Source organism: Haemaphysalis longicornis, unplaced genomic scaffold (genome assembly GCF_048455015.1).
Source record: "Haemaphysalis longicornis isolate Haplotype H1 unplaced genomic scaffold, Haemaphysalis longicornis Haplotype H1 scaffold_3, whole genome shotgun sequence".
Taxonomy (NCBI): domain Eukaryota; kingdom Metazoa; phylum Arthropoda; class Arachnida; order Ixodida; family Ixodidae; genus Haemaphysalis; species Haemaphysalis longicornis.
In genome coordinates, this window is record NW_027526335.1 from 44765052 (window position 1) to 44778222 (window position 13171).

General features: G+C 50.1%; 1 protein-coding gene across 4 annotated transcripts in view; it reads left to right on the top strand.

Moving 5' to 3' along the window:
• Shrm (shroom) overlaps positions 1-13171 on the top strand; it is a 495848-nt gene that overhangs the window by 245055 nt on the left and 237622 nt on the right. The gene's annotated exons all lie outside the window — the stretch shown is intronic.

The window sequence follows — 13171 nt, forward strand, 5'->3', positions numbered from 1 at the left end:
GAATCATAAAAAAGTTTCATGAGCCAACTCGCCCAAGAGCAAGTGCTGCAGAACGATTTACGCGCGACAGGGTGGAAAGTCGAAACTTTTAATCTCGTCTTCAGTGCTCCGCAGCCACGAAAACCTGCACTTATACCTTACTGAACCGATCGGCAAGCCCGGCAGTGATTACACCCCCGAAAGAAAAATTAAAAAGCGGAGGTGCAAACGTTGCAGGTATCACGCTCATTTCGGTCCAGGTTTGTCAATGACAATCTTTTTTTTTTTTTTTTCACCATTGTTCGGACTTTATCCACTGAGCTGTTCGGTACTTCGTTAGCGTTGCTAGAGCGCTCTGGTGTGGCGTATTGCGCCAGTAATTCGCGCAGGAAGAGACAAAACCACGCACCTGTTCGTGCTTTTTGCTCATTACGCCTCTTGTATTGCTCCACCGGTTGCAGCCTGATCCGTCTGCATCCATGGACTTTCTTGACTTTGTTCGGCTGCTAGGCGTGTTCGGGCATCCATCCACAATGCCGCTTGGTTAATTACTTTTCCCTCAGAAGGCTGTCATTTTTTCAGCTTATTTCTATTATGTACCGGCTCTCTAACCTGGATCTTTATGCTTTTAACAACCGTGTTCGGTTGCTATGCGGCATCAATCTACAATGCCGCTTGGTTCATTATGTGTCCCCTGTCCCCCGACAGGTTTATCTCTTTTTTCAGTTTGTCCCTATTAAGCGCCGGCTCTTTCACGTCCTCATCCGGCTTCTCATTTTTAATACCCGAACGCTGCAGTGTCAGCATCTGGCGGCTCAGGGATGTTCGACTTCGGATCGAGGCTCGCGCATGGAGGGGCACGCGCGTCCTCATCGTCGTTCCGGACGTGCGGCCGAGCCGTGTCGGTTATTAATCCGGCTGATCCGTGCAGCCGAATACATTAGCGTGGCGCTGCGCCGCTCTGCCCGGCTCGTTATACAACCCACCTATACGGCGCACAGGCGGCTCAAACGCACACGCACGCACGTGTGCCTTCGAAACCGCGCGCCCACCGCGTCGTGCGGATTTCGCGCGATATTGGCGGCGTGAGTTTGACTCTGCAGGATGGGTGGCCGCGTTCTGACGCCGGCGAACGAAGACAAATACTCCTGGACGACGCCCAAATGACGCCTGTCTGATCCCAGCCACTGCCGTAGAAAGCTGTGACCTGAGACGCTGGAGCTGTGAGGGGCCTTTTCGAGAACGACTTGCAGACGGATTTCTGGCTGGTGCACCTTCATCTCTCGACGGCTGACCTTTCCGTCGGTCATTAAAGTTCTCTCTCTCTCTCTCTCTCTCTCTCTCTCTCTCTCTCTCTCTCTCTCTCTCTCTCTCTCTCTCTCTCTCTCTCTCTCTCTCTCTCTCTCTCTCTCGCGCTTCCCCGACGTTATTCAGGTAATACCTCAAATTATTCTGACAATAGCTGTTTGTTTTGTGCTGAGGGCCATTAATGAACTAAGAATGTGTTTCAGGAGTAATGCGAAAGCGAGAAAAAATGGTATGATTCGTCCCAGGAGTGTGACCTCTCAAGGTTCAATTTCGACTCATGTATGCAGATAGCTTGGTATAGAAAATATGCACTTTACGCAGCCATCAAGCGCGAATTATATCGTAGTATAATAGTTCCGAGACGAAGATACGCACCGTTCATCAAATGAGCAGCGCTTCGGAATCTCTTCATTTTCCGCTTAACAGAATGTGGTGACAGCTGCTAGATATCAGTCAGTCCGTTGGCATACAATCAATGTATTCAAAGTGTGCAAACAAATAAATAGCTTAAAAACGTCATTTCAGCCATGATGACGATAATTTTTTAGAGAATTGGAAATTTAAGTGAAAGAAATAATTGCAGATTGATATATTCGCCTAGATTTTATTCATGACTGGAATGCGAATATGATTCCATGGTCATTTCACCTTACTTTGTCCCAGCGCTTTTAGATCGGTAAATAGCTTCGAACGCAGACTCACACTACATTCACTGAGCTTTTTCCAGCCCGTAGTATCACGACGAAACATTGTATGCACATTTTGGCCAAGTACTTATAAATGCGACAACAGTTAATGGGAGTTGTTTTGTCAGGCGGAACGATTTTTTCGGGATCCGGCCGCGAGCTGGTGGCATTCCCTGCATAAAATTATATTTTATAGCAAAAAGTAAATAGGAAAAGTGAGCGGACATATACTTGATGTTCTTATGCTTAAAACACTTCGCGGTCTACTTCGCGTTTCTGAAGACCGTGTAATAATGCCTGCCTGTTTTTTTGTATACCCTTACGGTGCTTCGTCATCGACCAGAGTTCCTCCATATAGCTATAGAGAAACTCTTCCGCTCCTACGCCCTCCTTTTCGCCTGCCCTTTCTTTCATCCTCTGAACACCTGTCCCCCAGTACCGAGTAGCAATCCGGGCTCTAAACCTGGATCACCTCTCGTCCTTTCTGCTCGCTTTTCTCCTCCTCCTATCATCGACAATCAACTCGGAATTTATGCCTCTCGCCTCCGTCCAGGTATCCTTCGTACAGAGCTTCAGGAATCGCCTAATGTTAGCTAAGGAATGTTTAGCTCTCAGCGCTGTGTATATCGCTTCTTTCGCTAGCTTTTCAACATCCGACCGGGAATTCAGGCTCGTATAAAGCGCGTGTATGCCGACATGCCCGTCTTTCGATTTGCCGAAGTCCGCAGCTGCCCATTTTATCAACACGCATAATGCAGCTCGTTTCTCATTCTGAGGAACCGCTTTGACAGAATCTCATCGCTTCGTATTCGCGCATTCCGCCTTGTACTTACACTCGTCGGCTTTGTATGGAAGTCTCGTATCCGTGGTCTCCCTATACGGAGCAGCGGCCCGCCTCTTAGCTGCGAATACACACAGGCGTTCCTTTCTACGGCGTGTTCAAGGCCCCCAGACGTGAGTCGTTAATATCAGTCGCGAGGAAAGGAAATACGCCGACGGCACAGGCAGAGGGCGCGGGCGGCGTTCTCGCCCATGCCGAATGCAAAGGGTGCGTGCTTGGCGAAAAAATACGGCCCAGACGAAACGTAACGCCGGGGTCGGCGGCGGCGAGGGCTCTTATCTTACGCAACGCGCCGTGTTTGCAGACGCTTCCATCCAGACAGGCTCGAAATGGTGCATTGAGCCGTGAACCAACCGTGGTGCGCTCGCCTGGTGCAGCGCCCCGAGGCCTGGCAGCAGCATCAGCAGCAGTCTGCGAAGCCGGCGGCCCTAAAGCATCAACCCTCTCCCCGCTGCTGTTCTCGGCGGCCGGTTTCTCGGGCTCCACCAGCAGCTTCGACACGGAGCACGAAAGCTGTGTTACACTTACGGCCCTCGTGCGCCGTATCCGTACGAGTGCGGCGCACTTTCCTTACGCCTGCCTCGTAAATATTCAGGTCCACCGAGGCGCCGCCGGTCGTCGGCTGACAAGCCGCCCGTTTCTTCTCGAGTCTCAACTCTTTTCCTTTCTTTTAATCCAGCCTCCCACACCATCGAGTTGCCGTGCGTGCACACTCCCGCTTGGAACAATCGCTTCGAGAGTAACGTCTCAAAGAAGGGCTAGATGAAATAACTTTTGCCTTCCTGTCTGGCGTGTCAAGCGCCGAGCAAGCACGCATGAAGCGTTCACTGGGGCAAAGCACGCCCGACGCACGTTTTTCTTCTTTTTACGCGGTCGTAACTGACTGTCTGCGAAGATTTACTGCGCAGGGGGGAAGGTCTCGCAGGCGGCGTATATGCTGTATAGCGCGACGCTGCGTACGACCTAACCAAGGGGGCGCGAACGGTGTGGGGACTGAGACATCGGTCCGCAACACCAGTAAGGGATGCCTGTCTAAACGTTAGTCGAGCACGATCCTTGTTTTATCTATGTGTGCGTGTCGTCTGTAGTGTCTTCTTTCGCTGGTGGTGTCGCTGATGACGATGGCATATAGGGTTGTGGCTGTACCTAATTACTGGGAATGATTTGTGTTACTGCCTCACTGTCATGAGTCGGGCGCTTTCTTGAAAGGAGACATGTGTTTATGCGCACGCGCAAATGCGTGCAGGAGGTTCGTGGCTTCACTCGCTTGACGACGTCTTTTTCATTATTTTTTGCCTGTGGGTTGTGTAGGGTGTGGTTGTCTGCGTTGTTAACAACAAATAAGCATACAGGATATTTCCCTCACCTGTTCAGTACTTGGGTACCCCCCCCCCCCCCCCCCCCCCCCCCACGCTGCACCTTGACAGTTTTTCTATTTCTTTACATTCTCGTCTCGTCGGCGAATTGTGCCTTAGCTTAATGTGAAGCGCCTCGCCACATGTTACTGCCCATTACGGTGGCATGTTACAGGTCGTACAGGGTCGTTTATTTATTTGCTGTAGGGGTGAAGGGGATGTTCAGTAGCCTAAGATTAGACGTACCAAAAAATTAGGAGTGGCTTAGCTCGGCTATGCCAGGATATACGTAGCGTGAGCTAAGGTTCAGCTGGTTATTCTTAGGTTTCCTGGTTGTCTAGGATTAGCTGACTATCATGTTTACTGCTGCTAAAACGATTTCTAATCCAATCCGATCCAATGCAATTTAATTCAATCTAATCTAATTAAATTCAGTTCAATCGCGGCGGCGGCGGCTCCGGCGCTCCAGCTGTGCGCCGTGAGACGTCACTGCTCCTCGCGCATGTGCAGCATGGCTCGCCAGGAGCCACGCGAAACTGCTCAACCTCGGCCAGTGTAGCTCTCGCTACAAAAACGACGTTTACCCCTATGCAAGGCTACCCGATTCCGCTGCAATGTCCGATGAATGCAATGCACGTCCAGCGCTTCGCGATTCCACAGCAGCAGCCCACAGCAACGCTTCGCTTGGCAGCGTGTGTACGCAGAATTGTTCGGTGTTGTGCCAGGGCCGCTGTACCCGCCGTCCTTCCGCTACACGATTCAATTCAACATCGCGTTTTACAGCTTCACTAGACTGCGTGTCCCCTTCGCTTTTACTGCGCATTCGTGCCGTCACGATATCTCGTATAAGCTCCTACCGTTTGCTCATAGGCTTATATGCTTGCGTTCGATCGTTCATGCGTACACGACGCCTAATGCCTTCCGTGTCCTTTGTCCCGCGCGCCGTCTGTGTATACCTTCCGTTTCTCTCCGCTGACCCCGTCCGGTTCTCAAGCCCGGTATGTCCAGCATTCGTTGCAGGCCCCAGCGGGGCCCGATCGGCAGGGCAGCAAATGAGGCGTGAATTTCGCATCACTGTTGGCTTGAGAGCTTTGGCGAGAACCCATGCATGTCCTCAGACTGTTTATACTTCTTGGAGATATAGAAACAGGAATAAAAAGAGCGTCACGCTTACAACGTGACGCGGTGATGTTACGTGGGCTTGTTTGTCCGCGCCGGCGCGAACACTCCCGGGTAAGAGGGTCGAAACAGTTAGCCGCTAGAGGCTCGGAGGTGACGCGTACGGGATCATTAAAGAGCGATTTTGATTCGCAACAGCTTCGAAAAGAAAGAAATCAGAGCTTTAGATGATCGGCCCGCCAAACGGTAGCACAGAGCAAATAACGAAACAATGCCAGCTTTCGTCTCATTATCCGCGCCTTTACAATGGGCGAGTGAGCTCCCTGCTGAGCTCAATAATATCCCCAGTGCACTTTCCTTTCCTCTCTTCCACCAAATCACTTCTCTTAATGTGCGAGCTTCGACAGGGCAACCTTGAACAAACCTTCTTCGTGATGCCTGGATTGGCGAATGCCTGCTTCCTACTCAAGGCGGTCTCGCACGGGTAGTATTCGAAAGTAGCAAGTTCGTTGTTTAGCTTAACAAGAACACGCAATATAACCAAGATGGCTGGCGCATACAGGTCCACGGCACCACTTTGCCCTTGCTTTTTTTTTTTTTTGCTGCAGCTTCAAATCGCAGTTTTTTAAGCGAAATCTTGCTTTGTGGGGGCGGAAGCGTTCCGTAAAAAAAAACTAACGCATTTGCCCACAGACCGGTTGGTCGACCGAAAAGCTCTTATAGTGGACCACTCTTCCCAGGCCGACTGCATATTTTTAGATTTTTCTAAAGCGTTCGACAAAGTTTCCCACAGTTTATTAATGCACAAATTACTTCAACTAAACCTTGACCGGAAATTACTAACCTGGATTGAATTTTTTCTTAACAATCGCTCTCAGAATGTCGCAGCTAACAGGGTGAATAGCCGCCACACCGCTGTTCAGTCTGGAGTACCGCAAGGGTCAGTGCTTGGTCCTCTTCTTTTTCTTATTTATGTTAACGACTTACCTGCGTGTCTTTCTTCTCATGTACACTTATTTGCTGATGACTGTGTAATCTTCCGTGAATTAACCTCCGATGCCGACGTAACTGCTCTTCAAACTGACCTTACGTACTGCTGTCTCAACTTGGTGTCAAAAATGGTTAATGAAACTCAACGTCAACAAGTGCAAAGTTATGAGAGTGTCTAGAACAACTAATCCACCTCCTACCTACTATCTCAATAATCTTGCATTGGATACCGTTTCTAGCTATAAATATCTAGGCTTACACAAAACCAGCAATTTAAATTGGGCAATCCACACTGAACACATAATTGCTATAGCAAACAGAATGCTTGGGTACCTACGTCGCAACTTTGCTAAAGCTCCTTCTTCCTTAAAACTCACCCTCTACAAAACACTGATTCGCACCAAATTAGAATATGCTGCCTCGGTTTGGGATCCTGTATATGCTAATCTAATACACTCAGTCGAAGTGGTTCAAAATAATTCTGTCCGCTTTATTCTATCTAACTATAACCGCACCGCCAGCATATCAGCAATGAAATCTAGCTTGAATCTCCCATCTTTAGCATCTCGCCGTCAGATTCTTCGATTGTGTCTTTTCCACAAAATATATCACCATCCCCAATTACATAAAGAACTTATATCACTACCAGATTATATTTCACCTCGTCTAGATCATCGTCACAAGGTCGGAGTCCCATTATGCAGAACAAATGGCTGCTACACATCATTCCTACCACGCACGAGCATTGAATGGAATCACCTTCCCGCATCAATAGCAACTATCCGAGATCATGAATTGTTTAAAAACGCTATTAGCTAAGACTGTATGAGTAGGAGCCGCACCACTGTAATAACATGCATATCAACTGCTGCACTTCTGTATTTTTTCCCCCCCATGTGCAAGTACCACTCCCCTCTGTAATACCTCCCGGTCCTGAGGGTACCAATAAATGAAATGAAATAAGATATCTGGACACACGCGGCGCGTGCTTGAAACCGGTCTTCCATTGCGTGAAAACGGTTACTTGGAAATCGCGAAAAAGGAACGGTTTTAGTTAACATAATCCACACATCGAGCATGAAGAAGGAGCGCAGTAGTGTACATTTATCTGATAAGCCGCGTATCGGTATACATTTAGATCGTTCGTAGATTCGTTTGCTTAGTGCGCGAAAAATCGTCGCATGGGTTCGTTCTTCGTCTTCGATTGGCGTATTTGAAAGTCTTACGATGGACTGGACGCCCTTTCGTCGAAGGTTGGACGCATTTCTAACTTATGCGCTTCCTTCAACTTGGTTTAAGAGGGGATGGTAATTGTTTTCTTCACCAAGACAGCGCAAATTTCTAGCTATATCACTAGCAACGGTCCAGTACCAAATAAGAATTTAAAAAAAAACGCTCTACAAAGGCGCTTCGTTGAGGGACAATAAATGACGACTCAGTGAGAAAAGAAATTGAATAACGTGAGAAGTTCGCGAGCTGCAGTAGGAAAAGGAAGAGGTCATCTTTTTCTCGTTGTTTTTCTTCTTTTTCTCTTTGGCGTTGTGTGTTAACGCGTGTTTGTCCATTCATACGCAGCGGAACACCTGCACCACTCATGAGCCAGGTACTACAACTCCTAAATGAAAGCGCGTTTGAAGTCTCCGTTAATGAAAGAACGAACGCGTTGCGAACGTTTTTTACTATCGTCAGCTGTTTCTTAAGTGATATCCGCGTGCCGACGGAATTATACCCGGGACTGCGCCCACTCGTTGGCGAAAAAAAATCTAGGTCACTTCAGTGCAAAGCAATGTTGAATAAGGTATCTCAGATTGTGAAATTCACCCTAGCCTCAGCTCTAGTCACGCAAGCATACCCCGCGCAACGCTGCTGTAGCAAGCACCTGATAACGGAGGCACGAATTCGGGCGCCGCGTTTATTGTTTGAACAGAACCCTGGGTCATGGCGACGGCGACAATAATTTAACTTCTAAGCGCGAGGCGGCTCATTGCTTCGTCGCCCCGGGTATCACGTTTCCCCATCCATTATCTTCTTTTTTTTCTTTTCCGTCTTTCCTTCTCCCTCTTTCCGTCGCAATGCCAGCCCCCGCTTCTCCCATCGCGCAACCACACACACACACACACGGCCGGCTTTTTCCGCTCGATTTTGCATCGGCAGTCGGACGCCCCCAGCGCTCGCAAATTAAATTCCAGTGCCGGCGTTGTGGGAGAGTTGGGCCCGAGAGAAAATGTGAAGGTGGGGCGAGGGCGCGGGCGCGGCTCGGGCTTGCGCAGGCTCACACAAATCGGTTCGGCATTCTTGGCGCGCTGAATGCCCCCTCGTCGTCGCCCTCCTCCTCCGCCTCGATGGAACGTCAAACGCGCGTCGGGCGCTCGCGTATACCGCTGTGATGCGACCGGGATCCTCTTCTATCCTCGGGGTAAAGCGGTCACCTTCCGTCGGGCTCGACGCCAGCGGCGCAAATGAAGCGCGGGCGAGGGAACGGTGCGACACACAAATAAAACGGCTCCGAGGCAAGACAAAAGCCCCGCTTCGTTTCGTTCCATTGTTCGGGCAGAGGTGTGAATGCAGCCGCTGCGTGTTCGCCGGAGTAATGCTGCTGCTGCTGCTGCTGCTGCTGCTGCTGCTGACAGCTTTTCTCTTTCCTTTGAAGAGCGCCCGTTCGTCCTATCCATTCCAAACCCACGCGGTGGCCTGGCTTGGAGCTCATGCAGTCGCTGCTGTTACGACACCCTTGCTTTGTGCGAAGCTTTGCAGCGGACCGATTCCCGAGGGAAACGCCAAATGATACCGCGTTGTGGCCCCAGGCGGCATGCTGAGATTTATGTATGCACAGGCGCGCTTTGTTTTCCGAGATTGATGGTTGCTTGATGCGCAATTTCGCGTGGAAAAGTGAAATTGATGAGGTAGTTTCTGGTAAAAAGGGGGCCAGCTGGTTGCATAACGTGCATATTCGCGCTGCGTGCAGCCTGGGGCCAACGCACACCTCTCATCATTCTCCTACGAACCGCGATATTCAGAAAACCGGAAAAATATGGGGGGCTGCGTGAGGAGGAAGGGGGGGGGGGGGGGGGGAGGTCACATTGAGAACGAGTTATTTGAGTTATTCAGTGGACTACGGGGCGACCTCTAGCCTCTCCTCGAGATGGTTGGTCCTGTTTCCCTCGCGTTGCTCGGCTCTCTGATTCGTTGCGCTGCCGTTAAGAAGCTTCCCCTAAAATTCAACACCTGACTTGCTTCCCCTAGATCGGACATCCTCTTTGTTAAAACAAAACAAAACAAAAAATGTTGGGCCATCTCCACTAACGTGAAACGTGGGGAGGAGCGAAGCACGCAGTCTATAAGTGTATTCTTGGCGTCTTGACGTTTTTGCCAACGGAGATGAAACCGCAGGAGGGTAGAGCTATACAGCTTCGCTGTAAAAGTATCGTGTCTGTGTAGCACGATTCGAAGCGTTCTAGCACCAGATGTAAACGAGTGTCTTACCAAGCGTTCCACCGCGAGGAGTAAACGAGTGTGCCGGTGTTTTGTTCTTTTTAGTACGCGTTACGTTTCAGCGCGAGCAGGAAACGAGTGTCCCGGTGTTTTAGTAGCGTGACTACATGAGACGGCAATTACGACGACGACAGGAGACGCCAACAGCCCGAGCCTCTAAAACAAATAATCAATCTTTCCTCCCCGATCTGTTGCAACTACGAGAAAGCCAGTTTACGTTTTATTTTTGCTGTGAACTAGGGACGGCAAACTTAGTAGAACCTTCCACCTCATACACTGTGGTTATCCCGCATAGCTGAAAGTGGATTGGTGTGTCCACTGAGTGTAAAACTCTTACAGACTCTCTAATTTGCTCTGAGAATAAGTATTGTTTGGGCCTGTGTAAGTTCAGAGTAGAGACTGCAGTGGCCCATTTCAGTGCGTGTGAGGCATGAAATAATGACACATCACTGCACGTCCTGCACGACTCGAGGCATGTACAGCATTCACTCGTGCAGATCAATGATGATAATAAATATGATTTCTCGATGAGTGAGTGAGTGAAGTGAAGTCAAGTGAGAGTGAAGCTCTTTATTAGAAAACAGAGTGTTTAGCCGGCGTACAAAATCGCCTTCATGCTGCTCTGTTCAAGCTACTTCATGCTACATAAAAATTCAGACAAATTAAATGGTCCAACCTTTCCCTTTGACCTGTTCGTCCCCATGTCTTTCTTTTTTCTTGATTCCATGTGATAAAATTTGGAGGTGAAAAATTATGTCTGCGACGGTACGTACCACTTTACGTTCACTCGACGGGATGGTCGCTTTGTGTGTTTATAAGCCTATTTTACTCTTGTGGTATACCGATACCGGCAGAGAATGCCTTCTAAAATGACATATAACTTTTCAAAACAGATATCCTAACTTTCGAATGAAAAAAGGCTTACGCAGAGTTGCCTCAGACGCCATTATCCTACTCACTCTCATTATCCACTGTTCACCAGCGCCCAGCATCTGGAACTTGGAGCCGTCGTCACATATGGCGATTACTTCTAAAGTTTTCCGGAAAGAATATCGAGCGAGAAGCAGTTACCCCGCTACTCTGGCTTCCAGAAACCTCCGTCGTAACCGACGAACGTCTTCCTCGCTGTCCAGGCGTCGACACCTCCATCTTTGGAGCGGCTGCCCGACGACTTGGAAGAGGAAGGGAATGACCAAGAGTATGACTGCGAAGTAGCTATTGCCAAAGCACGTGCTGAGCGACGTGCAGCGCTTCGACTTCGTCTACCCGAAAATGATGACCCTATCCCATCCGGTTATAACCGGTGGGCAACGGTAACACTCCGACGCATTCGGACGAACACTGCCGTAACGCCGCACACCATGGCACGCTTTTGTCTACACCCCGGCGACGGTACCTGCAAGGAGTGCGGATCACCTGAAAGCCAACAAGTCGCTGACCTTGACCATCTGCTATGGTGCTGCCCTGCCTTGAAGGAATAGAGAAACCGCTCACATGCGCTGATTCCTCGTCAAGTCAGGCCAGAAACGCTGCGGGAGTGGACCCATCCAGAAGGGTCTACAGAACACAGGAAGACGGTCCTCGACTCTCTTCTCGTATATGTTCGAGAAGCCGCCGTACAGGACCACATTTAGTCGGGACACTCACTGCCCCCCCCCCCCCTTCCTCCAACTCCCTTCCCCCATCTCCCCCTCCGGCGATGACAAAGGTCAAGGCACGGAGTGTAATTAGGATTGATAAATACATATTACAACAACAACTCTGGCTTCGGCGCTAAAGTCACTCCATACGTCCGGAAATTCTACGTGAGGAATACTGGTGTGCGCCACCCTACCGAAGCCGTTTTCGTCCGCCTTCGTATCCAAGTCTCGTGCAGAGCTATGCACGAGTAACTTTTGGCGCGTATTACGAAACTCTGCCGTGGCACCCCCGAAGAATCGAGGAATGCGCGCGCATGGGTGGCCGTGATGTCCTTGCTGGCCGGAAGAGGGACCCCGCGCGCAAAGCCGCTGAAAGCGCAGGTGACCTTAAGGGAGACGTCTGCGAGAAAGCACGCTCCGGCGAAGCGGAGCTAGGCGGCTGCGGGTCTTCAGTGTGAAGCGCGATTCAATGGAGCCGGCCCTTGGCGAATTGAATCAGCGGTGCGCGCACTCCTGAGAGAGAGCGCGCGACGTTTGGGGCCGCGCACTCCGAGTGTTTTGTAATTAAAGGCCGCCCCAAGGCGCAGGCCTCGGCGCGTGCTGTTGCCATGGGAGACCTAGGTCGCCGACGCCGGATGGGGACGCGTCTTAGGCGCGATGGGCCGAGAAATCCCGCGTCCCGTTTCGTTAGCCCCGAAAGGCAGCACCGCCAGCCGTGTACACGGCACGGGTGAGCGACTGTAGCAGGGGCGCAGGTAAGCCTCTTCGGCGGGAATTTTGTTTCGCCGCGGGCCAGGAACTGGCAGGGCTGTTTACACGGAGCTGGTCTGTAGCCGGTGGTGTGGCAAGCAATAGCGTTCAACCGTGGATTTGCCTCCTCCCTCTCTTGCATTAGAAATCGTTCCCATTCAACTCGTAGATTTGCTTTCGCATAAAAGAAACGCCGTTTGGCGATTTCAGGTTGTATGTGAAAAGGTTATGTGAAAGGTGTGTGTGTGTGTGTGTGTGTGTGTGTGTGTGTGTGTGTGTGTGTGTGTGTGTGTGTGTGTGTGTGTGTGTGTGTGTGTGTGTGTGTGTGTGCGTGCGTGTCTGTGCGTGCGTGCGTGCGCGCGCGTGTGCATTCGTTTGATTGATATCTTGAGCTAAATGATTGCTTGATCAAAGTGTCATTGTCACAAAAAAACTACGGGAGCAAGTAAGCTTTCTCTTAAGGTGTACTAATCTGCGGATACCACTATTGCAGAGCATACGATGTCGCGGAGTACGAAATAGCTCAATTTTTCCTGTTTAAGTAGGCTTCAACGCAGAAAGTTTTGCGGGAAAGCCAGCTTTACCATGATCAAGCTGTACACCGATTTCAAAATTTTCTAGCGTGTACAGACTTACACAGAGGAAAGGAGAGACACCACAGAGTGCCGCCGTCGTGTCACTTCTGCCTACTGGGTATGTCGGCATGCGTTAGAAAATTTTTAAGAGTGGAACACCAACTCGCCCAGGAATCCGCAGTTCTACACCTTACAAAGCTTACATTGCGCCCTTGAGTCGGCTTCACCGTTTACGTGACTGCATTGCTAGAAAGACTCCTGCAGGAACAATATAAGCGTTAAAGGAAAAAAGACGGGCCCTCCGAATTTTTTGTCACTTACAGAGGATTTCACCGGCATGTCCAGGAAGTCCTTTTTGCCGGAAATTTCGGCCACTTTGTTTTGTTGAGCCGATCTGAAAACGCCAACTGAGACATGCAAATCGTGATGAATGCGA